The 27,471-nt window shown below is 47.2% G+C and overlaps 1 protein-coding gene across 3 annotated transcripts in view; it reads left to right on the top strand.

Moving 5' to 3' along the window:
- The window catches only part of SH3PXD2A (SH3 and PX domains 2A), a 255,862-nt gene that overhangs the window by 17,481 nt on the left and 210,910 nt on the right, over positions 1-27,471 (top strand). The window lies entirely within an intron of this gene.

Below are 27,471 nucleotides of genomic sequence, written 5' to 3'. Positions count from 1 at the left end.
GCTACAGGTCTCCTGCCTGTTTCATAGACAAGGACAGGCTCAGAGAGGGTCCATGACTCCTGAAAGTATGGGGGGCACTATTGATGCCTGCCCCCCCATGTCCCCCGGGCTCACCTGAGTTCACCTGCTGTGCCCCAGCTGTGGCATCCAGCACACTGACAGCTCCCCACCTCACTCGTCTGTCTGAGCTCTCGCTCCTGGGCCATGGCCCCCGGGAAGCTTGCTCTGCCCAGGTGGGTGCACCTGAGGAAGACTTGGGGAAGGTAGGGGGCGAATTGTCATCCCTGGAACCTGCTCTCAAGTGGTGGGGAATGGGAGTTATCAACCTGGGTCCAAGGCCTTGTCTTAGGGTTGGCTTCAGGAGGAACCCAACTAGAAACCCAACTAGGATAGCAAACTTCTCCTGCTAGCAAGTGGTGGAGCTAGGACTGAAAACCTCTGTCTGGGACTCCCAGGTCCCCACACCAGGCTGCCTGTCTGGAGGTTTATGGCTTCTCGTTATAGAAGAGTCAGACAAGAAACTTGTTTGATGAGGCATTCTTGCTAATAAGAGGGCCATTTTCAGAGTAGGTAAAAGAATAGAGGACTGAAGAATACTTGGTAAGTACAACAGCTTCTAGGGGCCCACCAGGGAAGGACTCAGTCAGTGCAAACATGACAGGCGGGCCTTGGAAACAAGGGAACCTGGCCTTGTGTAGACTTACCTCAGGAAACAAACAAACGAGAGACTTAAGGATGATAGAAATCTAGTATCTTCTTCCATCATTCGTCAGGCTGGGAGGAGCAGCATCAATAAGTGTCTGAGGAAATGGAGAGGGGCTGCCGGCTCCTGTGCCCAGGTGCAAGGTGACATACATGAGCAAGACACTCTGCTTGTTTGTAGTAAAATCCCCTCTGTAGAATCGGGCTAGTTGGCAGAGCATTGGACATTATGCACATGAAAGCTTCTTGTGACGGAGTTTCAAATTGTGGAGACACTAGTGTGTCTTTAGACGGTGAGAACATCTTTAAGAAAACAAAGGGAGAAAAGAAGGGGTGTGTGTGTACATGTCTGTGACTGGAGTGTGCACGCACTTGTGTGTTGGGGAATGTTGCATGTGTATGGACATGTCTGTGTGGGAGGTTTAGTGCGGCGTGTGTGTGCATGTGTGTGCTGCGGGGGTGTGTGTGTGTAATAAAAGCTGTTGGATCACTGTCCACCAGGCATATTCCTGGGGCAATCTTTTGTCCTTGAGAGCTCCCTATGATCAGGCTGGGGGGTCCAAGAATACTTAGATTTTAGTATAAAAGGGTCTTATAGATCCTTGTGTATACTTACAATAACCACCTTTGATCTTTTCCTCCAGTGCCTCTTTGGTGCCAGGCAGGTGCCCATAGACCTCATTTCATACTCTCAAAAGAGACTGTGTTTCTCCCCTTTATAGATGAGGGGACTGAGAATCAGAGAGGCTAAGTCACTCACTCAAGGTAACACAACTAGGAAGGCGCGGTACTGGGATTCGACCAACCTTTATTCCACCCTTTATTGGTTCCTCATCCAGTGAAGGGGGAGCTTGGTGAGATTCAGCCAAGCCTTTGCCCATACTGAAAGGCACCTCCCTCTCCACCCGGGGCACTTGCTCTGGAAACGTGATTTCTGGCTTCAGTGAAGGCCAAGGAGGAAGCGTGGGGAGCAGAAGGCTCTGAGGCCCGGCTGCATGAACTATATAGAGCGGTGCAGGCGTGCTGTGAGGACCTGCTTCAGGAAAAAGTTGTTGTGACCCAGAGGAGGGCAGAGCTGCAAGGGAATTGTGGAAAATCAGGGAAGACGTGGTGGGGGGTGTGGGGGAGCGGCCAAAAGCCTAGGATGTCCTTGAGTTTACCCCCCTGGGCCTCCGGGAGAAAAGTCTGTAGAACTTTCTAGCTGAGTAAGGAACTTTATGTCTAGTTTTCATACTCTGTGAGCATCTGTCAACCTGTTTGTTTACGTGGTCTGCTTTCTCCACTGTGCGGAGGCTCCGTATTCAGGTGTGTGAGGATGGGACGGTGCAGATCGGTCAGTTGTCTGCTAAGCGATTTCACTTCGAATAAGGGAATGGCAGAGAAACAGACCTTCCCAGTCTGGATTCCTGGAAGGGATCACGGGTGGACATTTCGTCATTGTGAGTTCTTGGCAGACAGAGGCAATGGGGCCACCCGAGTTGCCTGGCTGCTCCCACCCCTGCGAGCTCACGTCAGAGCAGTGGGAAATCCCACGGAAGCTGCAATTCCAGATGGGACTCTGCATGGGGCATTTGGGATGTACTCCCGGCCTGGGCCTTTCATACCCTTTGGTTCCCAGAGCTGCTGGGAGAGGGCTTCCTGGTACCTAGCCAGCTTGTGGCTCCAAACAACTGCTTGAAAGCAGACAGCTTCTGCCGGTGTCCTCAAGAACCTTAAAGGGCCACCTCTGCCCCACCTGTGTGTTCCAGCATCGGCCAAGGTGAACTCTGGGAGGCAGGCGGACTCACTCAAGGCAGCCTGAGCAGCACAAATGTTGAAAAATTATCCTGCAATAAATTCCCAGGCCAGGAACTATTAAGATAAGTGTTAACTGAATACAGCATTAACTTGCATGTTGGTTCAGCTGTCTATTGACTCAGATTACGATGTAGTGGCCCACGCAGTGGTTACAGGCCACAGGGCTGCTGCTGGAGAGAGTTGGAGTTCACCACTGACCCTGTGACTTTGGGCAAATTACTTAATCTGCCTGGGCCTCAGTTTCTTCATCTTTAAAATGAAGATGATAAAATAGCACAAACTCCTAGAGTTGGTGGCTGGCATAAAAGCAATGTTAATGATAAAAACACCAGAAACAGCAGGTGCTTGGCATCCCTACTCTGCTCCCTGAGTGGTGGCCCATGCTGAAGCAGTTGGCGCCCTCCCTTTTTGGAACAGCTTTATTGAGATATAATTCCCATACCATAGCACCAATTCACTTAAAGAGTATGATTCAGGAGTTTTAGTATATTCAGAGTTGCCTAGCCACCACAGTCAATTTTAGAACATTTTCATGACCCCCAAAGAAACCCTGTACCCTTTAGCCATCACCTGTGACCACTACCCTAGGTAGCCATGAACCTGCTTTCTGTCCCTGTGGACTGGCCGGTTCTGGACATTTCATATAATGGAGTCATACACGACGTGGTCTCTTGTGACTGGCTTCTTTCACCAGCATAACGTTTTCATCTACCATCAGCTCCTTCATTGGCTTCTAGGGTGAGCTGGATTCCTTCCATGTGGTGGCCGAGGGGTCCTGGACACAGCCACTCCCCATGGCCCTTGCAGGGCTGGCTTCTGCTCCTGAGTTCAGGTTCCATGAGAGCATTTCCTCTTGCCACCTTGCAGAGTGTGTGAATTTTCTCCCCTGCCCCAGCACCTTAAAGCTGGCCAGAGCTGGGTCTTTCAGGAAATGTTGAACTCTCCTGCAGTTTATTCCCATTGCTTCCTCTGGCCTGGTCAGAGACGTGGGGGAGGGGTGGAAACAGGGCAGAGCGTTTACTGAACTGTCCCCCAGGGACTCTCTTTCCGGGAGGGGGAAGGGAGGGAGAGACAAAAAAGCATCTTTATTTGTTTTTGATGTTGACTAACTCCCCAGCCCCCTTACCAAGTTCTGGTGAAAGTTGCTGCGTTCCTGGCCACGCTCTCTTCCCTCAAAACACAGGGTCATAGGACTTTTCTCTTGGGGGCAGCTGATAGGGAAGTGGCCAAGCGTTCCGCACACAGAGTCAGGCTGCATTTGCTTTTCGTCTAGCAAAGCAGATCCAGTGCAAAACCAGTGAATCGTTAGGATTCAATCGTTAGTTGCAAGTAACAAAATCCCAGCTGAAACAATCTCAAGCCATGTGGAAATTTTATCGTCTCACTTTCAAGGCAGTTCAGGTAGATAGTAAGGAATTATAATTTTTAAAAAAGATTCCTCTATTAATGAACATTTTAGACTGTCTCTAACTTTTTTCACCACTTCAAACAATGCTGCTCTAAACATCCATATATAAATATAAATTTTATATATATATATGTATGTCTTTGGGAACTTGAGCTACTATTTTTGTAGGATAAATTGTTGAAGTGACATTAATAGATAAGACAGGTTAGGATTTGTGTCAGATAGGTCAGTTCACATTTAATCCATTCTCCTATACCATCTGTATCTAAATCCATCAAATGAGAAGTGATGTTTACAATGAAGACTTTTGTGGATCCCTCATACCTATGGAATCACTTCATGGACATTGTATTATTTTGCATTTTTTCCCGTTTATGGCTGGGCAGCAGGCTAAAATAATGTTTAGATGGAAAAGATGTAACATAAAGGGCTGCCTGGTTAACCACCAGATATTTGGAATATTCTATACCCTTGAGTGCCATAGTTAGCAACTTTGTTCAAGAGAGTTTGTGATTCTCTGTTAGAAAGTACAGGATGAAAAGCCTAATAATGCTAACTGTTGGTGAGAATACGGGGAAGTGGGAACACTTACGTACTTTTGGTAGAAGTTTAAGTGGTTTAACCACTTTGGAAAACAATGTGGCAATATCTAGTAACTTGAAGGTGTGCTTATCATGTGACCAGGTGGTTCTACTTCTAAGTGTATATCTTGGATTCCAAGGTATAGAGAAAATCTCCCAAGTGCACATGAGAAGACATGCAATGATTTTTATTGCTATGTATTTGTAAGACAGACAAATTGGTATATCAGTCAGGATGGGATAGGTTATGTTACAGGAACAAACAGCCCCCAAATTCTATTTCTTGCTCATACTCCCTGTCCATTGGAGTCATTAGGGGCTCCTGCTCATTGTAGGCACTTGGAGACTGAGACTTGCAAAGGCCTAGAGTGCTTCCATGGTCCCTGGGGCATGGGGAGAGAGTGTAGCAGTGTCTGGAAGTGGCAATCAAATACTTCTGTCCATGAAATATAATTCTGCCATAAAAATGGAATGAAGTGCTAATTCATCCTGCAACCTAGATGAACTTTGAAAACATTATGCTAAGTGAAAGAAGTCAGACACAAAAGGCCATGGGTTGTATGATTATATTCATATGAAACGTCCAGAACAGGTAAATGCATAGAAACAGAAAATTGGTTAGTTGTTTCTGGGAGCTGGACGTATTGAGGAATGGAGAATAACTACTAACTGCCATGAGGTTTCTTTTGGGGGTGTTCAAAATGTTCTGGAATTAGATAGTGGTGATGTATTAGTTGCATAATTCTGTAAATATACTAAAAAACACTGAATTGCACACTTTAATTAGTTAATTAATTAAATTTATTTTTGTAGAGACTGAGTCTCATGATGTTGCCCAGGCTGGTCTTTAATTCCTGGGCTCAAGCAGTCCTCCCACACTGGCCTTCCAAAATGCTGGGATTATTCAGCCACCCTGCCCAGCCAAATTGTACACTTTAAAATGGTGACCTTAATAGCATATGAATTATGCCTCAATTTTTAAAAAATACTCCTGTCCGAAAGTAACACATTCCATTTGCCAAAGAAGTCACCTGGCCACACACACCTTAGGTTGTTGAGGAAGCACAATTCTACCATGGGCCTGGGAAGGAAAAGAATTGGCATATTCAGTGAACAGCCCTAATGGTCACCACTTGGAACAGTACAAATGCCAATGGATGGAAAAATAAAGTATGGAATATTCACTGAAGGAATTCTGTACAGTTAATGTGAATAAGATCTATAAGTGTCAACATGAAAAGATCTCCAAAACAATATTGAATGAAAAAGCAAGAAGTAGAATATTATCTCTGATACCATTTATGGAAATATTGAGCAATTTATGTAAATTAAAAGTTATTCACAAAACAATAGTGTGTAATGTATGGTTACATATGTTTGTAGTAAAAGCATGTAAACACAGACTGGAAGGATGCTTCGCACCTGTCTTGTATTATGGCTGTTCCCCCCTGAAAATGTAGGTCACGTACTGGCTCTTCTGACCAACTGGTGAAATTCATCCTATTTTTCAATTTATTGCATATTCTCACCATTGCAAACCCTCATCCTGACTTATTTTTATTTTTTCTTTTAGCCCTAATCCTCCCTCCTATCCCTTTTCCTCTTAGCCATCCTCTCTAATTTGTTTAACCTAAGCCTGTGTGTCCTCAGAAAATAGGTTGTGCTGTTGGTGTTGTGTGGTTGGTAATCTATATACATGGTGTTATGCTATTGATTTTGTTTGACAATTTCCCTTTTTACTCAATACTATATTTGTAAGATCAATTTAAGTGGTTGTATGCCTCTACTTTATTGCTTCTGACTGCTGCATGATATTCCATACCCACGTCCACCACACTTACTCATTCTCCCTCTTGATGGACACTGAAGTTGCCTTTAACACCCTCTACTGCAAACATCGCAGCAGCAGACATCCTTATATACTGCAGCCCTTAAAACCTCCACAAAGATTTCTCCAGGAGTGGGATTGCTACTGAAAGGCAGTATGACAGTATTTACTTAAATGAAGTCTGTGTGTGCATGAGGGCTCACCTCTCTCCTACATCCTCATCAACACTTGGTAATACCCAGAAGACCTTCCAGGCTGTTGGCACTTCTCCCTAAAGACCGATTCAGCCTACATTGGAAGACATAGTGAATTTTAATCTCTTCCTATCATTCCTTCCTGGCCTGTCTCCCTTGTCTGGAATGAAAGTTCTTTGTATAATTTCCTACCCAGTTCTCACTAATAGGACCAGAAACCCAAAACCTTCCTCCATTATCTTAAGAACTCAGCCAGCTTTTCAAAACTGAGCTTCCTTTGTTTTTTGACTTAATCTGAACTAAACCTCTCTTATCTTGTTTTCCCCTCTTTGCTCAGGGCCTGGAAGCCTCATTGGCCATTCCTGTGAATTGCTCCAGGAATGGCCCCTGAGAGGTATTGCTTCACCTGAGTCTACGGGGTGGGGGCGGAGCTGCAGATCTTCCCTGGATGTCACCCTATCACAGAAGCCAGTTTTGGGATTTAGCTCTGTTTAAATTGGGACCTGTAGCCTTGCTTGCAAATGGACATAAGTTGGTCTTATTTGCTGGGAATAATGACAGGAAAAAGAATCCTACCTAATGCAACCCAACTTTTGGCCTGAGCCATTCAACGGATAATTCATCCTAACTGCTCTATGATGTCGTGTATTGCTGGAGTGGACCATTACTGAAGTCTTACCTTTTTTGTCCTTGCTTTTACCTTGCCTTGTTCCATCAAGGCTTAAGCATAGTTTTAGGTCCTATGTTATGCACATATTATGTGATTGTCTGATTTCTCCGATTACATTATAAACTCTGCACAGGCAGCATCACGATCTTTCTGCCCCGTCTCCCAGGGCCTGCCTCCCTCCGTCCTTCCACTGCCTTGCTTCACGGAGCTTTGTACTTAGCAGGTGCTCAGTAAATACTTGCTGGGTGGTTGACACAGGATTACATGTTAATCCATCATCTTCAAAGGCTAGAACCAGACCTATTTAAAAAAACAAACAAAATCCTTCCTTTTAAAAGTGGCGTTACCTTCTTACCCTCACAAATGTAATGTCTCCTTTATTGCTTTCTGGGGTAGGGGGTCTTAAGGGAGTAACTCTGAGAGCCTCTTTAACTTAAAAGAGGCATAATAAATTACAGTCTTTAAGAGAAGATTGGATGCCTGCGTGCCTCCCAGAAGTGGGTTAGGAGCACAGCATTCTAGATGGCTCCTTTGTTTGCACTCCACCCTGTCTGCAGGGCTGGCCTCCCACAGCAGTGTGTGGCATCCTACAGATCATTATTAAATAAACAGTCCCTTGAAATCACAACATTAAAAAGTGCTGTCTATGTATTGTACCAGGAGAGCCAAATATTATGGAAAAGGCCAAATATTTCCACTATGTTAAGAAAATAAGAACGCGGCAGCATGGAACTTCCCACTCAGTAGGTAAAAGATGTGGTGGAGACTTCAAAAGGGTGGAAGAACCATCAAGACAGCTTGAGCTGCAATGGGTGACTGCCCCATTTGAAAAAGCAAGTGTGTGTGTATTCCAGATGCAGCTGCAGAAATTGCAACACCACCTTTCACCCGGGAAATAAATCAATGCACCAATGTATGTATCATAGCTCACCCAAGCAATCGTCCAACTGTGTCTCGGGCTGGGGATGAGGTTAGGAGGAGAGAGGACAAAGTACAGAACACAAACATTCTTTGTTCTCCAAAGACCCGAAAGGCAGATTCACAGGAAGAGATTCCTCATCCTGGTCTGAAATGAAGATAGACACTTGGCGATAGGGCTGATTGCTCTAGCAGAGGCCCTGCCCTTGGGATCTAGGCAGCATCTCAGCCAGGAGGGCTCCCTGACTCTGGAAGTGGAATATCTGAGTGATAAGAAGTTTGGCTTCTCCCACCCACTTTCCACCACCAGGTAGAGCTTGTGAAGCCTGAAAAGTCAGTAGGGACAGGCAGCCTGACTTTCATGGAAAGAGACCCAGGAATCAACTGGTTTTAATTAAAAAGTTAGGTTGGGTTATCTCAGGGCCACCCCCAGGGAGGGTGATGCTTCCAAGCTGACCAAGTTCTGAGCTGCTGAGCTGCCCGCTTTAATGAGCTTGGGGAAGCTCATTTGAGGAGTGGTGGTAAAATCACTCACCGGACTTGCAACATGAGAATGTTGTTCATGAATCATCAGGAAGAACTCACAGGTGTGGAGAATAGACTCTTGTTCCTTCAGCTGATTTGGGACCTGGCACTCACACTCCCTTAATAACTTTCTCTCCCTAGTGTAAGCAAGCTTTCTCCTCCTACCCGGAGTCTGGCTACCTACCCATCATCTCCATTACCCAAAATGCGAAAACAGAGTACCATAGCATCTTATTACATACACTTCCCTCTCTCCCCAGAGATACGCCAGTGCCCCTGCCTGCCATGCCAGGCCCTGCAGGGATGATGATCATGGTCTCCAGCATTTACTGAGCTGTAATTCTGCACAGGGAACCAGGCCAGGCTCTGTGCACCTTCCCAGAGCCTCACAGCGGTCCTCTGCAGGGCATGACTGTTCTCATCCACTCTTGTCATCCCCGTTTTACAACTGAGGAACCAGTGGCTCTGGCAGGTGTTGGGACATCTGCCCATGGTCACGTAGACTGTGTGGCAGAGCTGGAATTCAAATCTAGGCCCCGTGACTTCAGTACTGCTCTATCTGAGGACTGTGCAGAGATGGCACAGCCCCGCCTTCAGAAGCTCATAGTCTAGTTGTAGAGAGCAGAGCTCCTTACATGGACAAATAATCCACCAGGCCCAGCAAAACTGGGTACCACAAACCGCATGGGAAGTCTAGGAAGGGGCTGGAAGGAAGTCATGGTACACTGAGCATGTGGTGTGCCAGGTGGTGTGCTATGTACCTATGTGTCCATGATCTCTTTAATTCTCAAAGCACTCCTGTGAGGTTCACTTTATAAATACAGGACTGAGGCTCAGAGAGCATGTAGCTTGCCCAACACCACAGTGCTCCTGGTTGGTGGAGCTGGGCCCGAACCCACACGTCTTTCTAACTCCAAACCACATTCTCTTTGCATGATACGGTGATGGACACTCCATTTCAGTAGAGTTACCAGGGAGTGAAGGCCTTGAAGGATGGGTGAGAGGTGAGAAGGGAGAGAGGAGGAAGTGGGCATTCCAGGCTGAGGGAAAGGAAGAGGAGCAGGCCTGGGGAGCAGCAGGAATTACACCAGCCCCTCCCACAAGTGGCCCAGTTTTTATTACCATCCCAAATACATTGCCTTGGTGTACACGAACTTGCTGAGGGCCTAGTTTCCATAGCTTGGAGGAGGTGACATCTCCCTCCCATCCCTCGTCCACCCTGAGCTCCCTGGCTAGCTTATTCAGTGTGGTCATCTGCGATGGATGTGGACCTGCCGGGATGACAGATTTGCCTTGGGACATCCTCCTGTGGAAGGAAATGGATTCATCCCTTGATCACTTCCATGCCCTGTGCGTCTCCCTGCCTCTTGCTCATTCTACAAATTACCCCTCCATTAGCCCCGAAGCCCCTCCAGTCCGGGGTTCCTAATTACCTAATGGTGACCATGCTACCTCTTGCCAACCTTATGAAAAGCATGGCCATGTCCGTTATCTCATCTGATCTTTTGCTCTTCCAACCAGCATTTATTAAGTGCCTACTGTGTGCCACACACCATATCAGGTGCTGAAGATTCGTGGGTGAACCAAAACAATTTCATGTCTGGAGAGAAGGAAAGGTTACAGAGTAGTTGGGACGACTGACATTAACTAGAGTTTCAAAGTGCCCGGCTCTAAAGTGTCCTCCGGGACCTGGAAGTAATTACACTCACTAGGGGGAAAATTCTAGCATTGAGAGCTGGTTCCATCAGAATCCTGGGCTTCTGTGTCTCCTAGGGTCTGCATGTTTCCCAGTAGACCTGAAGCTGTCTGATCACCTGCAGGAGCGGGGGAGTCTTCTGGAGGCCTGAGATGGATTTCTGGGCACAGTCTGGAGACAATATGTAAACAAGTGCAGGCTCCTTAAGGAAACCTGAGAGGCAGCACCACACAGTGGAAAGAACAGTTTTGGAGTCCAACAGACCTGGACATACATCTGGGTTTATATCTGTGTGACCTTAGGCGAGTCACTGAACCTCTCTGAGCCCAAGTATCCTCACTTGGAGGATAGGGATGATGATAGCATGGATGTGCCTGAAATGCCCAGCCAGGAGCCCAGCACATAGTGACCTGAGCAAACATGGGCATCTTTATTAGCTAGAGGTCATGAAACTCTGGGTGTGCAAAGCAGGCCAATTTGTGATTTGTTTCATTTATAAGAGTTCTCATTTTATGAAAAAACTTGCTGACAATACTTTCATATGGGGAGCTCCTCTTATGGTTTGAAAAATAAAATAATTTGTTACGGATGCTGTGTTTTACCCAGGAGCACCCTGTTCTCAGCTTCATACAGAACTAAGCCAAGTGTGTCAGCGCTGTCCGGAAGGAGAGTCTCTAGGGGTGTGCCATAGGACTCTGTCCTCTGTCCCTGACCTGGAATGTTGGTCAGTGACTTGGATGAGATTTTGATGGCATCCTGTTCACATTTACAGGTGACCAGGAAGGAAAGAGAGAAAGTGCTTAGAACTGAACAGGTATAAATATAATGAGTTTCGAATGAACAATCCAAAGAGGAAATTAAGAAAACAATTCCATTTTTATTAGCATCAAAAAGAAGAAAACACCCACCTCTTGCAAAATTGAAACTCTGCATCAATTAAATAATAACTTCCCTTTCCCTGCTCCTGCAACGCCTATTAACAGCCATTATACCTTGAGTAAATTCTCAATAAACGATGCTGTCCTGGAAACAAAAAAAATGTAATGGGCCCTGATGAAATCAGCGGCTCTAGTGCAGGCAGCAGGGGGTTTGGTTTTCATGGAAGCAGGTGTGTGAGATGTCAGGGTTGGGGTTGTTTGGGAGCCACAGAAGCCAGCAGTATAAATACCTCTCCAAATCCTGGGGATGCATTCACAGAATTCACATTTCTTAGAATGCATTTGTAGAAATTTAGGATTTAGAAAGATTAGAGAGAGGCCGGCCACAATGGCTCAGCACTTTGGGAGGCCAAAGCAGGTGGATTAGTTGAGCCCAGGAGTTCAAGACCAACCAAGATAACTTGGCAAAACCCTGTCTCTACAAAAACACAAAAGTTAGCCAAGCTTGGTGGTGCATACCTGTAACCCCAGCTACTCAGGGGGCTGAGGCACAAGAATTACTTGAATCCAGGAGGTGGACATTGCGGTGAGCAGAAATCGTGCCACTGCACTCCAGCCAGGGTGATGGAGTGAGACTGTCTCAAAAAAAAAAAAAAAAAAAAAAAAAAAAAGAAAGTTTAGAGAGACAGACATGGAATAATCTGCTTCCATTCTGCCCTCTCTGCCTGTCTACACCTGGTCTACACAGGTGAAGGTTGGATTCAGCTTCTGGTGTACATTTTATGAGAGCAGGGTGGGAGGGCAGCCTGGATGGTGGAGACACAGGACTGTCGCCAGAAGCCACAGGAAGTGGGGCTGGTTATCCTCAAGCCGAGGAGATGCCGGGAGAGAGGCTATGTGAAATGTCCTCTTTCAGGAGAGGATTTTGATACGTTCTCTGGGGCCCCAGAGGCAGAACTAGTGGGTCTGGACAGGCATTAGCAGGAAGTAGATTCAGATCAGGATAGGGAAAATGTTCTCAGAGGCTTGGTGGACGCTGCGTGGCTTGCCCTCTGGGTGGACCCAGCCTCTGTGCTGGAGGCTGAACTTGCTTGGGCAAGGGCTGAGTTTGAGACTGCTCCAGCATTCCTCCAAATAAACCTCCCCTGGCCACAGAAAAGCCCAGAGAACAGAGAATATTGGAAGCTAAGGGAGAGCCTGCAGTCATTTCCCAACTCTGCCCTTCCTCCTGCCTTCCCATTTTATGGACGAGGAAATCAAAGCCCCAAACCACTGACAGAACCAAACTCCATGCCTGCCCACTCTCCCCTTGGGGCTGCCTGGAGGTTTCTGCAGAAGGAGGGTGCTCGGTCTGAGCCAGTCAGTGGATGAGGGGTTTCCCAGGGGAGTGCCAGGTCAGGCACATTCCTCAGAGCTTCACGTTTTCAAAACAGCCCCGTAAGCCAATACCCTTCCTCCCAGGGGTCAGGGAGTGGCCATCAGCTGGCGAGGGACAATATGAGAGACACATCCCAGGGGACACTCTCGGGTGAGGCATTAGAGTGTGGGTGCTGAGATGTCTCTTTTCATTGCTCTGCAGGAGTGAGTGTGGCCTTGACACGCTGACTGGCCTGGCATGGCTGTCCCAGCTGAAGCCTGTCCCCTGCCCGCTGCCCTTCTTTCCCTCATCTCAGCCTTGTCTGCAGGCACCTCCCTGCCTCCCACCCCCCAGGCTCACCAAGCTCCCTCAGCTTTCCAAAGTCTATGAGTTGTAGTGTGAGGCCACACCGTGAGGCAGGGACAAAACACAGGGCTTGGATTCTGTCCCACTGGGATTGGAATCCAAGCTCTACTGTTAATACATCCCAGCTGTGTGACCTTGGGCAAGTCACTGATCCTTTCGCACCCTCAGCATCTTCTTCTGTTAGACGGACTTGTACCCATCCCGAGGATTTGTATATGGGTTACATGGGCTCAGTGATGTATAGCTGCCTCCAACGCAGAGCCTAGCACATGGAACTTGCTAGGGTGGCCTCCCTCTGTGCCTTGGTTGCCATGAAATGGTGGAGCCCTGTGATGAGGCCAGCCAGAATGATGCTCCCAACCCGGTAAGGGCAGTGGTTAAAGCTAGTCTCAATCAAGGTGGGGGTTAAGGGTTGACTCTGGCCTGAATCAGGAATGCCACCTTTTTACACAAAGCCAGCATTGCCTTCAAGATGACTTATGCAAAAGAGACGGATTTTTCTGCACCCCGCTCTTCTCATGGCATCCGCGGCACATCGTGCCTCCCTGTCAGCAAACTTAGGCTACCGAGATTTTGAGATAGTTGCAAAGTATTTATTCTGAGGATTCCCAGGACAACTTGATGGATCCTGCCAAAAACATCTTTGAACATATAACTCGACACACTTTTGTGAATTTATTCCCCAAGATAAGTTCCTAGCAGGGGAATTGGTGGGTCAAACAGTTTGCATTTCTCATTTTGATATATGTTGGCAAATGGCCCTCCTGAAAGAATTCAGATCCCTCCCACGAAGTCTGAGACCTATCTATTTCCTCATAACTTCAGCACTGATCTGACCAAACCTGATTGTTTCTGCCAGTCAGATAGAAAAGAAATAACATCTTGTCGTTCTGATTTGGCTTTTTTCAGTTGCACATGAGATGATGGAGTATCTTTGCATGTATGGGTTCACCATGTGTATTTCTTCTTTGGTAAATGCTTATTTATATTCTTGATCCATTTAAAATTTTTCTTTTGGGTGGTTCAGCTCATTACTTTGGGTTTAGAGGATTGTTCCCTGGAGGGAGGGGGCATTCTCTAAGGGGGCTTGGTGGTGGTATTCGGATCAGTTTCCTTTGGGGCTGTGAGTTAGTTAGAAGTAAGCTTCTTCACCCTCCCGGGGAAGGGGCTGCCCTGAGCTTGCTCCAGGCTTCCTAGGGTCCTCGTTAACAGGCATGTAAGTGCTGCTCCCCGCCCCACGCCCTCATGGCTGATCAGTGCATCAGGGCAGAGCTTGTGTGAGGCTGAACGATGAGTTTGGTGTTAGATTTAAGGAATGGGGGGCCGTGGCAGGATGCCAGGGAAGAACCTGTGTATGTGTTGCGAGCTCCAGAATTTCTACAGGGGACTTGGACGGCTAGGGGTTACATCTGCATAGGAAGCACCCTGTCTTTGCTTAGAGTGTTTATTCCAAATAACAAAAAAATAGCAAGTTTAATAAAGTTGCTTTTGTGCACAGTATATATAACATCTAGAAAAGATCAGTGGCCTATTACTCAAGAGAAATAATTACACAAATAAGTCAAATGAGAAGGATGAAATAAGGCCAGGCGCGGTGGCTCATGCCTGTAATCCCAGCACTTTGGGAGGCTGAGGCGGGCAGATCACCTAAGGTCAGGAGTTTGAGACCTGGTGAAACACTGTCTTTACCAAAAATACAAAAATTAGCTGGGGATGGTGATGCACGCCTATAATCCCAGCTACTTGGGAGGCTGAGGCTGGAGAATCACTTGAACCCAGAAGGCGGAGATTGCAGTGAGCTGAGATTGTGCTACTGCACTCCAGCCTGGGTGACAGAGCAAGACGTCGTCTCAAAAAAAAAAAAAAAAAAGGATAAAATAATAACAACAGGGCCAGGTGGAGTGGCTTACGCCTGTAATCCTAGCTCTTTGGGAGGCTGAGGCAGAAGCATCACTTGACTCCAGGAATTTGAGACCAGCCTGGGCAACATGACGAAACTCCATCTCTACAAAAAATTAACCCAGCATGGTGATGCGCCCCTGTAGTCCCAGCTACTGGTGGTGGGGGCAGGGGAGCTAAGGCAGGAGGATGGCTTGAGCCCAGGAGGTCAAGGCTGCAGTGAGGGCAGATCATGCCATGGCACTTCAGCCTGGGTGACAGAGCGAGACCCTGCCTCAAATAATAATAAGAACAACAGATTTCCCACTTGTGTCTGGAGCTGGCCGATGGAGATTGCAAAGGTGGGGATTAAGCCTCCCTTGGCACTGCTACCGGTATTAGAATTCCCAGGAAATCTAGGAAATAAAAAGAATGAACGCCAGGTGTGGTGGCTCACGCCTGTAATCCTGGCACTTTGGGAGGCTGAGGCAGGCGGATCACTTGAGGTCAGGAGTTCGAGACCAGCCTGGTCAACATGGTGAAACCCTATCTCTACTAAAAAATATGAAAATTAGCTGGGTGTGTAAAATTAGCTACTCGGGAGGCTGAGGCAGGAGACTCACTTGAACCCAGGAGGTGGAGGTTGCAGTAAGCCAAGACTGCGCCACTGCACTCCAGCCTGGGTGACAGAGCAAGACTGTCTCAAAAAAAAAAAAAAAAAATGAACTACCATACATTAAGTGTTTTCTGTGGGCCAGGCACGTGCTAAGTGCTTTGGATGCATTATCCCATTTAATCCTCACTCAAACCATCAGAGGCATACCCTCTTATTACCCTCATTGTCTAGGTGAGGAAATGCAGGGTCAAAGAAATTAGCTGGTTTGTCCAAGATCTTACACCAGTTAAGAGGCAAAGCTAGGATTTAATCCCTGAATTGGCTTGGCTCTACACATTGGGCTTTCCTGTGTTTCTCCCCAGCCCTGACCCCTTGGTTAAAGCTGGGGGAGATGCCACTTAGAGGGTAGAAGACAAGGGAAGTTCTGGCCATGTGCCCCAGCCCCCAGCCACCCTCTGGAGCCCAGCTGGCATCTCAGAAGACATGGCTGGGAGGGGTGCCCAACCCCCCTGCCCCTTATTTGGGGGCTTTGGTGTGCAGCCTGGGAGGGCTGGAATCTATAGCTCATGCCTTTCCCTGCATGGGCCTGGGTGTGAGCAAGGGTGTGGGGAGGGGGCAGGCTCACTGGGGGTGGGCTCTGGCCAAGCGAAACAGGCTGAGGTCAGAGGGAGGGGGCCACCCTCCCCAGGGAATGCTTGGATGACGTGACTTTGAGTGGGCGCTGGGGGAGGAGGGCCGGCTGTGTGTTTCTCCTCTCACCTCAACCTCAGCCTGATGAGGAACCGGGGAATTGGGGCGGGAAGCCTGACCAGATGCAGCCCCTGGCAGGCTGCCCTGGCCGCTGCGCAGGGCTCTTCTCCAGCCAGCTTGGCAGGTCCCTTCCTCCCCTCCCGAGGGGACCTGGGAGCAGATGATGTCCTGGAGTTGGCTGTGGCGAAGAGGAGGGTCTCCTCTGGCCACACGGCAGGAAGGGGCAGGGAGAAGCAGATTGGGGGCTCGAAAGAATCCCCTTCCCGCGTTCCAGTTGCTCCGCATTTTGAGCCAAGTTTGGGAGCAGGAGGGGAGATTTAAAAGGTTTGCTCTCAGATCCGGTGCCTGGGAGCGAATTGAGCATGAAACAAAGTCATTGACTTCTGCCACTTAGTTTCTCTCATTTTCCAAAAGTCGCCAACGCTCCCTGCATTGAAGGCCTCAGGGTCTTAGTCACTCTGAACTGTCCAAAAGTGAGCAGGTGAAGCACCTCGTGCCCCTCCAGGAACTGGGGTCTCCCTGGGGAACGCACTCCCACTCTGAGATCTATTCCAGTCACTCCATTGCATCCTGACTGTGGACCACCTGGGGGTCCAGAGCCTTTGGGGTGGGATTTCTCCATCTCCAAACAGCCCCTCCTGGGCTCCTATCTCCCCTTCCTCCTCTAGGGACCCCACACATTTCACTGCCCACACTCTCTCTCCTTGCCAAGCCTGCTTCATTGTCCTGCCTGCCCCCTGCTCCGGGGCCCTTTGGCTTCTTCTGGGCTCCCTCATCCTCATCTCTTCCTCCTTCAGCCTTAGATCTCCCTGACGCCTGTTCTCTCCTCTCTCTCCAGTCCCAAACTATGCCAAGTTTTCCACCGGAGAAACACTTTAGCTGGCTTTGACCTCGTGCTTCTTCGCCCCCTCGCCCTCCTCCCTCTTCTGCCCCCATCATTCCCTCAAGCCTCAGAGCTGGGACTCAGTTTACCTCCTGCCTCTCCTGTTTCTTTTGCCTAGGGCACCTTTCCACTACCACAACCCTCACCTCTTCACCCAGCCTACCTTCCTTATCTGTCACTCCGGCATCACCTCTGTTAGGAAGCCCTCCAGCGTGGCGCCTCTCCTGGGATTCTCTGGGAACATGCACAGCTCTCGACCTAGCCTTACAGCACATTGTCCCTTAGTACTGCTCTTTCTCACCACTCCAGAGCTCCCCGGGACTGGAGCTGTATTTTATTTGACTTTATGTTGCCAGTTTCTAGCACAGAGCCCAGCACGTAGTAAGCACCAAATCCTTCTTTACTGGACTGGACTGAATTTTATCAGACAAGTAACATGGCTTTCCTGAGGACCTACCAATGTCATTAGACATTGTAGAGAAAAACAAAGGAAGCCCAGATCAAATATTTGCTTTCAAGGACTTTGTAATCCAGTTGAGAATGATTCTGGGAATGGGTTGGGGGAACGGTCAGGCATGAAATTGACCATCTGAGTCTCCAGTGCTGCAGTGGGCGCTGTGGTTACAGGTGCTTTGTAAGGGTTTCAGAGAAGGGGAGAACTGTGGGTAGAGGGGGACCCAGTGAGGTCTGGGGAAGGGGTGGAGGGTGGGTGAGATCACATGGAAGAAGGCTGGGCCAAACCCACAATCAGGACTGGGAACTGGGGGAGAAATATGTTTCCAGAGAAGGTGAGCCGATTTCACCTAGTCATAGGATCTTCCAATGTCAGAACAGGGTTAGTGAATTTTAAGTGCAGTTTCTCTATCCTGGAGGCCAAACAGGAGCTGATGGCGTTCCCAGTTTTGCCGCATGATTGGGAAACTTTTACTGCATGTCAGAGTCTACCGGGGCCAGTGATCTCTCCAGGCAAAGAGAGCAGGATGTTTCAGGAATCAGTTCTTTCCAATTCTCATTGTTAAAGAGCCGGTTTCTTTCTTGCTGAGCCTGGGGAACCAGGTGTGTTCTCTTAAAAGTCAGGCTTTCTCCTTAACCAGCCAGGCACAGCTGCTGCTGTGTGCCAGAGCTGGTGATGAGCAATGTGATCACTGCAGAGATGATTGCAGAGGTTCAGCATACATTTCCCCAAGATTAATGGACATAGCATGATCTCTACCCACACAAGCATGCTGTGCACCGGAGGAGGGGGCAGAGGGAGTCCCAGGGCTGAGGCAATCCAGGGAGGTTTCTAGGAGGTGGTGGGTCTTGATTGGCTCTTGCAGGAATTAGGCTGAGAAGATGGAGAAATAGAGTTCTTTCTGACAAGAACCCCTTAACCAAGAGGTACATTGTCTCCCTTCTAATTTTTTAAACAATAGCTTTGTTGAAATGGAATTCATATCACACAATGCATCCATTTGAACTGTACAATTAAATGGTTTTTAGTTCATTCGCAGATAGTGCAACTCTCAACCACAGTCATTTTTGAACATTTTCATCATCCCAGAAAGAGGCCCCATTAGCAGTCTCCTTATCCCTGACAGCCACTCAACCACTCCCGGCTCTCGGCAACCACTAATCTACTTTCTGTCTATATATATTTGCCTATTCTGGACATTTCATATAAATGGAATCATATAATGTGTGGTTGCTTGTGTCTGGCTTCTTTCACTCAGCATGTTTTCAAGATTCATCCATGTCGTAGCATGTATCAGAAATGCATTCATTTTTATAACTGAATAATATTTCATAACCCAGGAACAGAAAAGCAAATACCACATGTTCTCACTTGTAAGTGGAAGCTAAATGATAAGAACTTGTGAACACAGGTAGGGCATGGTGGCTCACACCTGTAATCCCAGCACTTTGGGAGGCCAAGGCAGGCAAATCACATGAGGCCAGGAGTTCAGGACCAGCCTGGCTAACATGGCAAAACCATGTCTCTACTAAAAATACAAAAATTAGCCAGGTGTTGTGGTGCACATCTGTGATCCTAGCTACTTGGGAAGCTGAGGCAGGAGAATTGCTTGACCCTGGGAGGCAGAGGTTGCAGTGAGCTGAGATGGCGCCACTGTACTCCAGCCTGAGCGACCGAGCACAAGAACTTCTGAACACAAAGAAGGAAACAACAGAGAGTGGGGCCTAATCGAGGGTGGAGGGTGGAGGAGGGGGAGGAGCGGAAAAGACAACTATCGGGTACTGGGCTTTATACCTGGGTGATGAAATAATCTAGACAACAAACCCCCATGACATAAGTTTACCTGTATAACAAACTTTCACATGTACCCCTGAACCTAAAATAAAAGTTTAAAAAAAATAATAATAATTGACCAGGCATGGTAGCTCACGCCTGTAATCCCAACACTTTGGGAGGCCGAGGTGGGTGGATTGCCTGAGGTCAGGAGTTCAAGATCAGTCTGGCCAACATAGTGAAACCCCGTCTCTACTAAAAATACCAAAAAAAAAAAAAAAAAATTAACCAGGTGTGGTGGCATGCACCTGTAATCCCAGCTAGTCAGGAGGCTGAGGCAGAGGAATTGCTTGAACCAGGGAGGTGGAGCTTGCAGTGAGCCAAGATCACGCCACTGCACTCCAGCCTGGGCGACAGAGCAAGACTCCGTCTCAAAAAAAAAAGCATAATATTCTACTGTATAGATAAGCCACATTTTATTTGTCCATTCCTCATGTAGTGGACATTTGAGTTACTTTCATGTTTTAGTTATTATAGAACATTACATAATGTATATAATATTTTATAATGTAATGCTGCTATGAACGTTTGCATACAAGTTTTTGTGTGGATGTAAGTTTTCATTTCTCTTGGGTAGGTGCCTCAGAATAGAATTGCTGAGTCATCCGGTGATGCTATGTTTAACCATCTGAGGAGCTGATAGACTGTTTTCCAAGGTGGCTACACTGTTTCACATTCCTGCCCGCAGTGTATGCAGGTGTGAATTTCTCTACATCCTCACCATCACTTATTATCTGCAAGCTTGATTATAGCCATCCTAGTGCATGTGAAATGATATTTCACTGTGGTTTGATTTACATTTCCCTAATTGCTAATGACTTTGAGCATCTTTTTATGTGCTTATTGGCCATTTGTACATCCTCTTTGGAGAAAAATCTATTCCGATCCTTTGCCCATTTTAAAAGTGGATTATATCTTTTTATTATTGAGTTGTAAGAGTTCTTTTTAAATAAAAGTTGCATGTATTTCATATGACATGATGTTTTAATATACAATATGTAATGAAATGATGACTACAGTCAAGCAAATGACCACATCCATCAACTTACATATTTCTTTATTTTGTGTGTGTGTGTGTGTGTGGGGTGAGAGCACTAAAATCTACTCTTTTGGCATACCTCCTGTATGCAATACAGTATTAGTGATGGTAGTCCTCAGGCTGTACCTTAGATGTCCAGACATATTCACTCTACATACTGCCAATTTGTATCCTTTGACCAATATCTCCATTTTCCCCGCCTCCTCACCCCTGTCACCACCCTTCTTTTCTCTGCTTCTATATATTTGGCTCTAGAATCCATATATGAGATCGTACAATGTTTTCCTTTTTCTTTTTTTTGTTTTGAGATGGAGTCTCACTCTGTCGCCCAGGCTGGAGTGCAGTGGTGCAATCTCAGCTCACTGCAACCTTCACCTCTTGGGTTCAAGCGATTCTCCTGCCTCAGCCTCCTGAATAACTGGGATTACAGGTGTGCACCACCACACCTGGCTACTTTTTGTATTTTCAGTAGAGACGGGGTTTCACAATGTTGATCAGGCTGGTCTCGAACTCCTGACTCCGTGATCCACCCACCTCGGCCTCCCCAAGTGCTGGGATTACAGGCATGAGCCACCATGCCCAGCCCAGTATTTTTCTTTCTGTATCTGGCTTATTTCACTTAGCATAATGTCCTCCAGGTTCATTCATGTTGTCAAATGGCAGGATATCTTTTGTTAAGGTTGAATAATATTCCACTGTGTATGTGTGTGTATACATATATATATGTTATATATACTATATATATTATACATATATGTTATATATACTATATATATTATACATATATATACCACAATTTCTAAGAGTTCTTTTTATATTCCAGATATAAATCCTTTGTCTAGAATATTTGCAAATGACTTAAAAATATTTTCCCCCATTCTGGGGATTGTCCTTTTACTTTCTTGCTGATGTCTTTTGAAACACAAAAGTTTTTTATTTTGATGAAGTCCAATTTGTTTATTTGTCTTTGAGCTGTGGTTTTGGTGTCATGTCTTAGAAACCCTTGACTAACTCAAGGTCGTGAAGATTTGTGCTATGTTTTCTTGTAAGACTTGAATAGTTTTATCTTTCACATTGAGGTCTCTCATCTATTTCAAGTGAATTTTTGTGTATGATCTGAGGTCCGTCGCATTTTGTACTGAGTCAACCTGAAGAGCTCCCCACCTCCCCAGTTGGTCTGCTGCACTTTGCCTCTGCATTTGGGTCTCAGCTCAAACATCCTCACTCCAGGGAGGCCTCCCCTGACCATCAGTCTCTAAAGCAGCTGCTTCCCTGCAGTTTCAGTCACTGCACCCCATTTTATTGGGGCTGTCAGAAATTATCTTATGTGTTATCTGTTGCCTCCCATATCAGCTCCATGACAACAGACCCCGTCTAGCTTACTGCCTTCATTTCTAGCACCTAATGCAGTGCCTGACGCTCAGCCCGTGCTCAGACTATTATTTGTTGAGAGCAGAAAGCTTCTTTTGGTTAAAGGAGCTGTATTCCCAGTGGATTTTGCTTAAGACTTTGTAAGTGTCTCTGGCCTCATGGAGTTGGAAGTTGGAGGGCTGAGTGGGAGGGGATCTACCAGCATCACAGTCACAGGTGGTCACTCGTCTCTTGCCCCAGCAATCCCATTACTTCACAAGACAGGCCCTTCCGTCCTTGGACAACTCTGATGATTGGAAAATTATTCCTGATGTTGGTTAGAGACCTGCTTCCCCATCACTGGCACTCGTTATCCACTGCCTGCCTTTAGGGACAACTGGAGTTGAACTTCACATTTTCATAGTCCTTTAAATATTTGAAACCAGCTATCGTATGTCTCTTAAATACCTCCTCTGGGCTGAGTGCCTCTAGTTCTTTCAGCTGTTCCTCCTGGAGCCAAGAAGGGCTGGACTCTGACCCCTTAGTCGCTGATGAAGGCCCGCAGACATGGGGTGGGCACAGGCTGCCAAAGAAAGCCCCAGCACAGCCACAGCTCAGAACGAAGGAACCCGAGTCTTCTTGTTTGTTTTCCCCACTTTGAGCTGATGAATTCCAAAACTGGAAGCAGAACTTTGAGAAAAAGCACCCGGTACAAACTCCCTAACTAGATATCTTAAAGGCAGAGCTGACATTTAGTAGAACAAATTACTCTGTAATACTTCTTCCTATTAAAAGAGTGTGCGTGTGTGTGTGTGTGTGTGTGTTTTTTAGCTAGTCCAGTGGTCTTTTTGATGTTGGTTCAGCTTAATGGTTCTCAACCATGGAACAACCCGTAGACCCACCTGGGGAGCTCTTAAAACTATCAGTGCCTACCCCACCTTCCAAGATTCTGATTTAAATCCTGTCGTGGTTTTCAAGCCCCCCAGGTGATTGTAATGTACAGCCAGGATTGTAGACCTTGGCTTCAAGAGCTCAGCATTGAACCTGAAATTCCCTACAGCCCACAAGAATGCGCAAATGCTGGATGTCAGCACAACATCCAGGAGCTGGCATGAGCCAGAGGACTGGCTAAGAGGACTCAGTTATTTTCTAAGATGGAAATTATGAAAGCTATACATGTTCAAAAGAAATGAAATAATATAGAAATGTTGGCCGGGCACCGTGGCTCACACCTGTAATCCCAGCACTTTGGGAGGCTGAGGTGGGAGGATTGCTTGAGGCCCAGAGTTTGAGACGGACCAGTCTGGGCAACATAGCAAGACCCCATCTCTACAGAAAAATATAAAAATTATCCAAGCATGGTGGCACATGCCGATAGTCCCAGCTACTGGGGAGGTTGAGGCGGGAAGACTGCTTGAGCCCAGGAGGTCAGGACTGCATTGACCTATGAGCTATGATTGTGCCACTGCACTCCAACCTGGGCAACAGAGCGAGACCCTGTCTCTAAAAAGAAAAAGTAGAAAGCAAAACTATTCCCATTTCTCCTCTCTCTCATTCTGTGCAAATAACCATGATTATCAGTTTGTTGTTGTTGTTTTCTTTTTAGTGTGCATAGACACCCACATATGCAAACTTCCCCCCATACAATTCACCCCCCAGATAGATTTAATCATATGGTATACATAGCATTGTAATCTTTTTCTTCTTTTCTCAATATACTATGGACCTTTTCCCATGATATAGAAAAGTCCAGGCCGGGCGCGGTGGCTCAAGCCTGTAATCCCAGCACTTTGGGAGGCCGAGACGGGCGGATCACTAGGTCAGGAGATCGAGACCATCCTGGTTAACACGGTGAAACCCCGTCTCTACTAAAAAATACAAAAAAACTAGCCGGGCGAGGTGGCGGGCGCCTGTAGTCCCAGCTACTCAGGAGGCTGAGACAGGAGAATGGCCCGAACCCGGGAGGCGGAGCTTGCAGTGAGCTGAGATCCGGCCACTGCACTCCAGCCTGGGCGACAGAGCGAGACTCCGTCTCAAAAAAAAAAAAAAAAAAAAAAAAAAAAAAAAGAAAAGTCCACCTTATCTTTAGTAGGTATATAAACCATAATTTATTTGACCTTTTTTATCAATAGACACTCAGTATTCCTTATCTTTGTATACATACACACATACATATATACACACACATACATGCATACACACAATTGTGTGAATACATTCTTAGCGATCAAATTGCTGAGTCAGAGGGAATGCAAGTTTGGCGATAGAAATTGCCGAAAAGCTCTCCAAAAAGATTGTTCTTGTCTCTCTCAAGCAACGAAATTCCTAATGACAGCTATTTGCCTTGTGTCAGAAGTTGAGCTTTGCTGAGCACAGCAGAGAGGAAGGTGTGAGTGTGTCAGATGGTGGGGAGGAAGCCCAGGGGTCATTTCCCCTGCAGGCTGTGTGTGGAGGCGGCTGCCGGCCTCTGACTGCTGTGTTTCCCGGGAAAAGGAAACCAGGCTGTGTGTGTTAACCTTTGCCATTCTCTCCAGGGTGTGACGATGGAGTGGGGCACATTTTCAGGATGTGTGTGTCGGGGTCAGTAGTCCTGGGTCAGTCATTGATTTGGGAGTGTGTGGAATGAGAATCCCCTTTTCTGACCCTTTCCTAGACCCACTGGGTTGTTTCCAAGCCCCTTGGAAGCCCAGGAGTGTAATTTTTTCGATGGCTCAGGAGAGGACACATTTAATTTCTAGGACTTTATTTAATTTCTAGGTTTAATTTCTAGAACTCTAGCTCCTGAATGTCCGTGAGCATTGAGCTTTTCCCCTTGATTTCCATTGCAAGGTGAGCCTTATCACCCCAGCCTAGACACACCGTCGCCTTCTCTGGGCTCCTGGGCATTACCCAAGATGTCCGCTGCCCACTGCTGGGCCTCTCCATTGGAGTGCCTCCTGGCTCGAGGTGGTCAGATGTGTTTGCTCTGCCAAGCTGGCTTGGGACCAGAGGGTGGTGGCAGAATTGGAAGGAGGAAGGTACAAAGGTCCAACCACATGCTCTTAGATACTCTGGAGAACATCCCAGTGGGGACATGCCCAGAACTCTGTGATTGCAAATTGGGCTCCTTTCTAGGCCCAGCACTTATTGGTGCCCCAGAATCTTCTAGGGGAAGAGACTAAAATTCATTGAGTGCAAAAGACTGTGCTAGTCACTTTGCAGGGGAAGGGAAGTCACATTTATTAAGTACCTACAGTGTCCCAGGGGCACTGTGGTTGTTCTTGTGTTCTCATTAATCTTCACTGTGAGGCAGGTATTCTTAACACTATTTTATGGAGGGGGTGTGGAGGCTCAGAGAGAATAGTAACTTTTCATGACACTGATCTGATTGAGTTTAAGCTGTACAAAATAGAATGCTGAGCCCCACGCAAGGATCCCTAGCCACCTGCCTCATGGGCGGCCTCAGTATTGACAGATAGATCATTGTCTCTGTCACCAATTGACAGAGCTGATTAAACCACCGAGGCAAATCTTGTGGCAGGGACTCTGTTTTGCTCCAGGCAGTCTGCTGTTATTATTAAAGAGGACAAAGTGTTCAAAATATAGAGTGAATGGCTTCATTTGAATCTGAGCTTCATTACTTGCTACAACTATGATGACCTCCAGTAGACCAGTTACCTCTCTGGGCCCTCGTCTCTTCACTTATGAACTGGAGATGATAACAACACTTTTCTCATAGGACTATTGTAAAAGAGTAAGTGAGATCATTCGAACAAAGTGCTTAGCAATGCCTGGAACATAGTCAGCACTCAGTATATTGGCATGGCCATTAGTGTTTCTGTTACTCCTGATCGATCAATCCCATTGTTTTGTGTGTGTAAGGTTTGGCAGAGCTGACTCTTTGGGCTGTTTTTCTTCTCGTTCTAGGGGCTGTAAGGACAGAGCTGTGGCTGCCTAACTTTTGAAAGGCCCATGTAAGATTGTGAATCCTGGGAGTTCCTAGTTTATATACTCATTTCCCCTCCAGGAAACATGAAGAAAAGAAAAAGCGTCCAGCCCCAGAGGGGCCAGCCACAGCACATTCATCCTTTCAGCGGAGGCTCCTGGGGACTGTCATTGTTTTCCCAGCTCTGGGCAGCAGAGCTATTTTTTGCTCCTCTGCTCTCCCAGGCTGCCTTGGTATTAGTAGTGGTTCCACCACTGCCGTGTGTGTGTGTGTGTGTGTGTGTGTGTGTGTGCCCATGTCCATGTGTATGTGTCCCTGTGTGTGTGTGTACGTGTGTGTGTGTCCCTGTGTGTGTGTGTCCCTGTGTGTGTGTGTCCCTGTGTGTGTGTGTCCATGTCCCTGTGCCCTACTTCCTGCTCCTCTCCTATTTCTAGTCATAACGTCATGATCCAAGTCTCATGGCAAATGGGAAGAAGTCAGTTCCCTTCCTGGGTGTCTAAATAGCCCACATTCATTGGGCCACTTTGCACATTGCCAGGCCCTGTGCTGAGTGCCCCATGTGTATCATCACATTTAATGGGACGCTCCCGTTAGAAACCACACTTCGCAGCAAAGGAAACCCTCACTCAGAGGGTCTAAGACACTTGCCTAAGCCCACATAGCAGGGACATGTGTGGATTGAAATTCAAATTCATCAAGTGGATAGATTTGAATTTCAAGTCATCTTCCTCCTCTGTGAAGCCAAGACGGCCTCTGGTCCCTTCTGAGGCTCACTTCTTGGCACTCCATTACTCACATCTTGCACTGTTCGATCCGTGATTTGTCAGTGTGAGTTCCGCTGCCCCTGCTGGGCTGTAAGGGGAGGCTTACAGCCTGGAGGGTGTAAGGCTTACAGGCTTACAGGCTGGAGGTTGGATGCTTTGCCTCATCTTCTCTTTAGCTTGTCTCGAAACCAGGCATGAGGTCAGCACTCACTGGGTATTTGTTGGTTGCTTTGTTCTTTCACTGATGAAGGAAACAGTAAGTGAGCATCTCTTAGGTGTCAAGTGTGGTGCTGGGCACTAGGATGCCACGATCCACCTTCAGGAGGCTTCCGTTCTAACAAGGAGACACAGGGTCAGCTCCCTGAATCCTCACAATAGCCTCCAAAAGGTAACTACTGTGATCTCACTTCTGCAGGGTAATAAATAGAGGCTCCACCAGTAGGGAGGCTTCCTCCAGACCGTCTCACCTATTCATTACCCTCCCATTTAAATAAATAGTGGGGCCGGATGAGGTGGCTCATGCCTGTAATCCCAGCACTTTGGGAGGCTGAGGCGAGCGGATCACCTGAGATCAGGAGTTCAAGACCAGCCTGGCCAACGTTGTGAAACCTGTCTCTATTAAAATACTAAAAAGAAAGAAAGGAAAAAAAAAAAAGCCTGGTGTGGTGACACACTCCTGTAATCCCAGCTACTTGGGAGGCCGAGGCTGGAGAATCGCTTGAACCCGGGGGGTAGAGGTCGCAGTGAGCTGAGATGGCACCTGTGCACTCCAGCCTGGACGACAGAGCGAGACTCTCTCTGGAAGGAAGGAAGGAAGGGAGGGAGGGAGGGAGACCCATGGAAGGAAGGAATAAAAGAGACCCATGATTCCTGCAAACAAAGGCGGGCACTGGGTGTGATGGGTACCTGCTACACACTCTCGAATGATGCTCCCTACTGTAGAGGGCATTTGCCAGTGTCCCTTCCTCTGAGTCTCTTTTAAAACCCCCTTTCCCCAGAGAAGGTCCATCTGGGCCAGGTCTGCAGTGGAAGCTTCTGTGTTTTGGAGGCGACTGGTGG

This window comes from Macaca fascicularis, chromosome 9 (assembly GCF_037993035.2).
Source record: "Macaca fascicularis isolate 582-1 chromosome 9, T2T-MFA8v1.1".
Lineage (NCBI taxonomy): Eukaryota > Metazoa > Chordata > Mammalia > Primates > Cercopithecidae > Macaca > Macaca fascicularis.
Note: the sequence above shows the minus strand (reverse complement) of the source record. Positions and strands in the feature narration are given on the sequence as shown.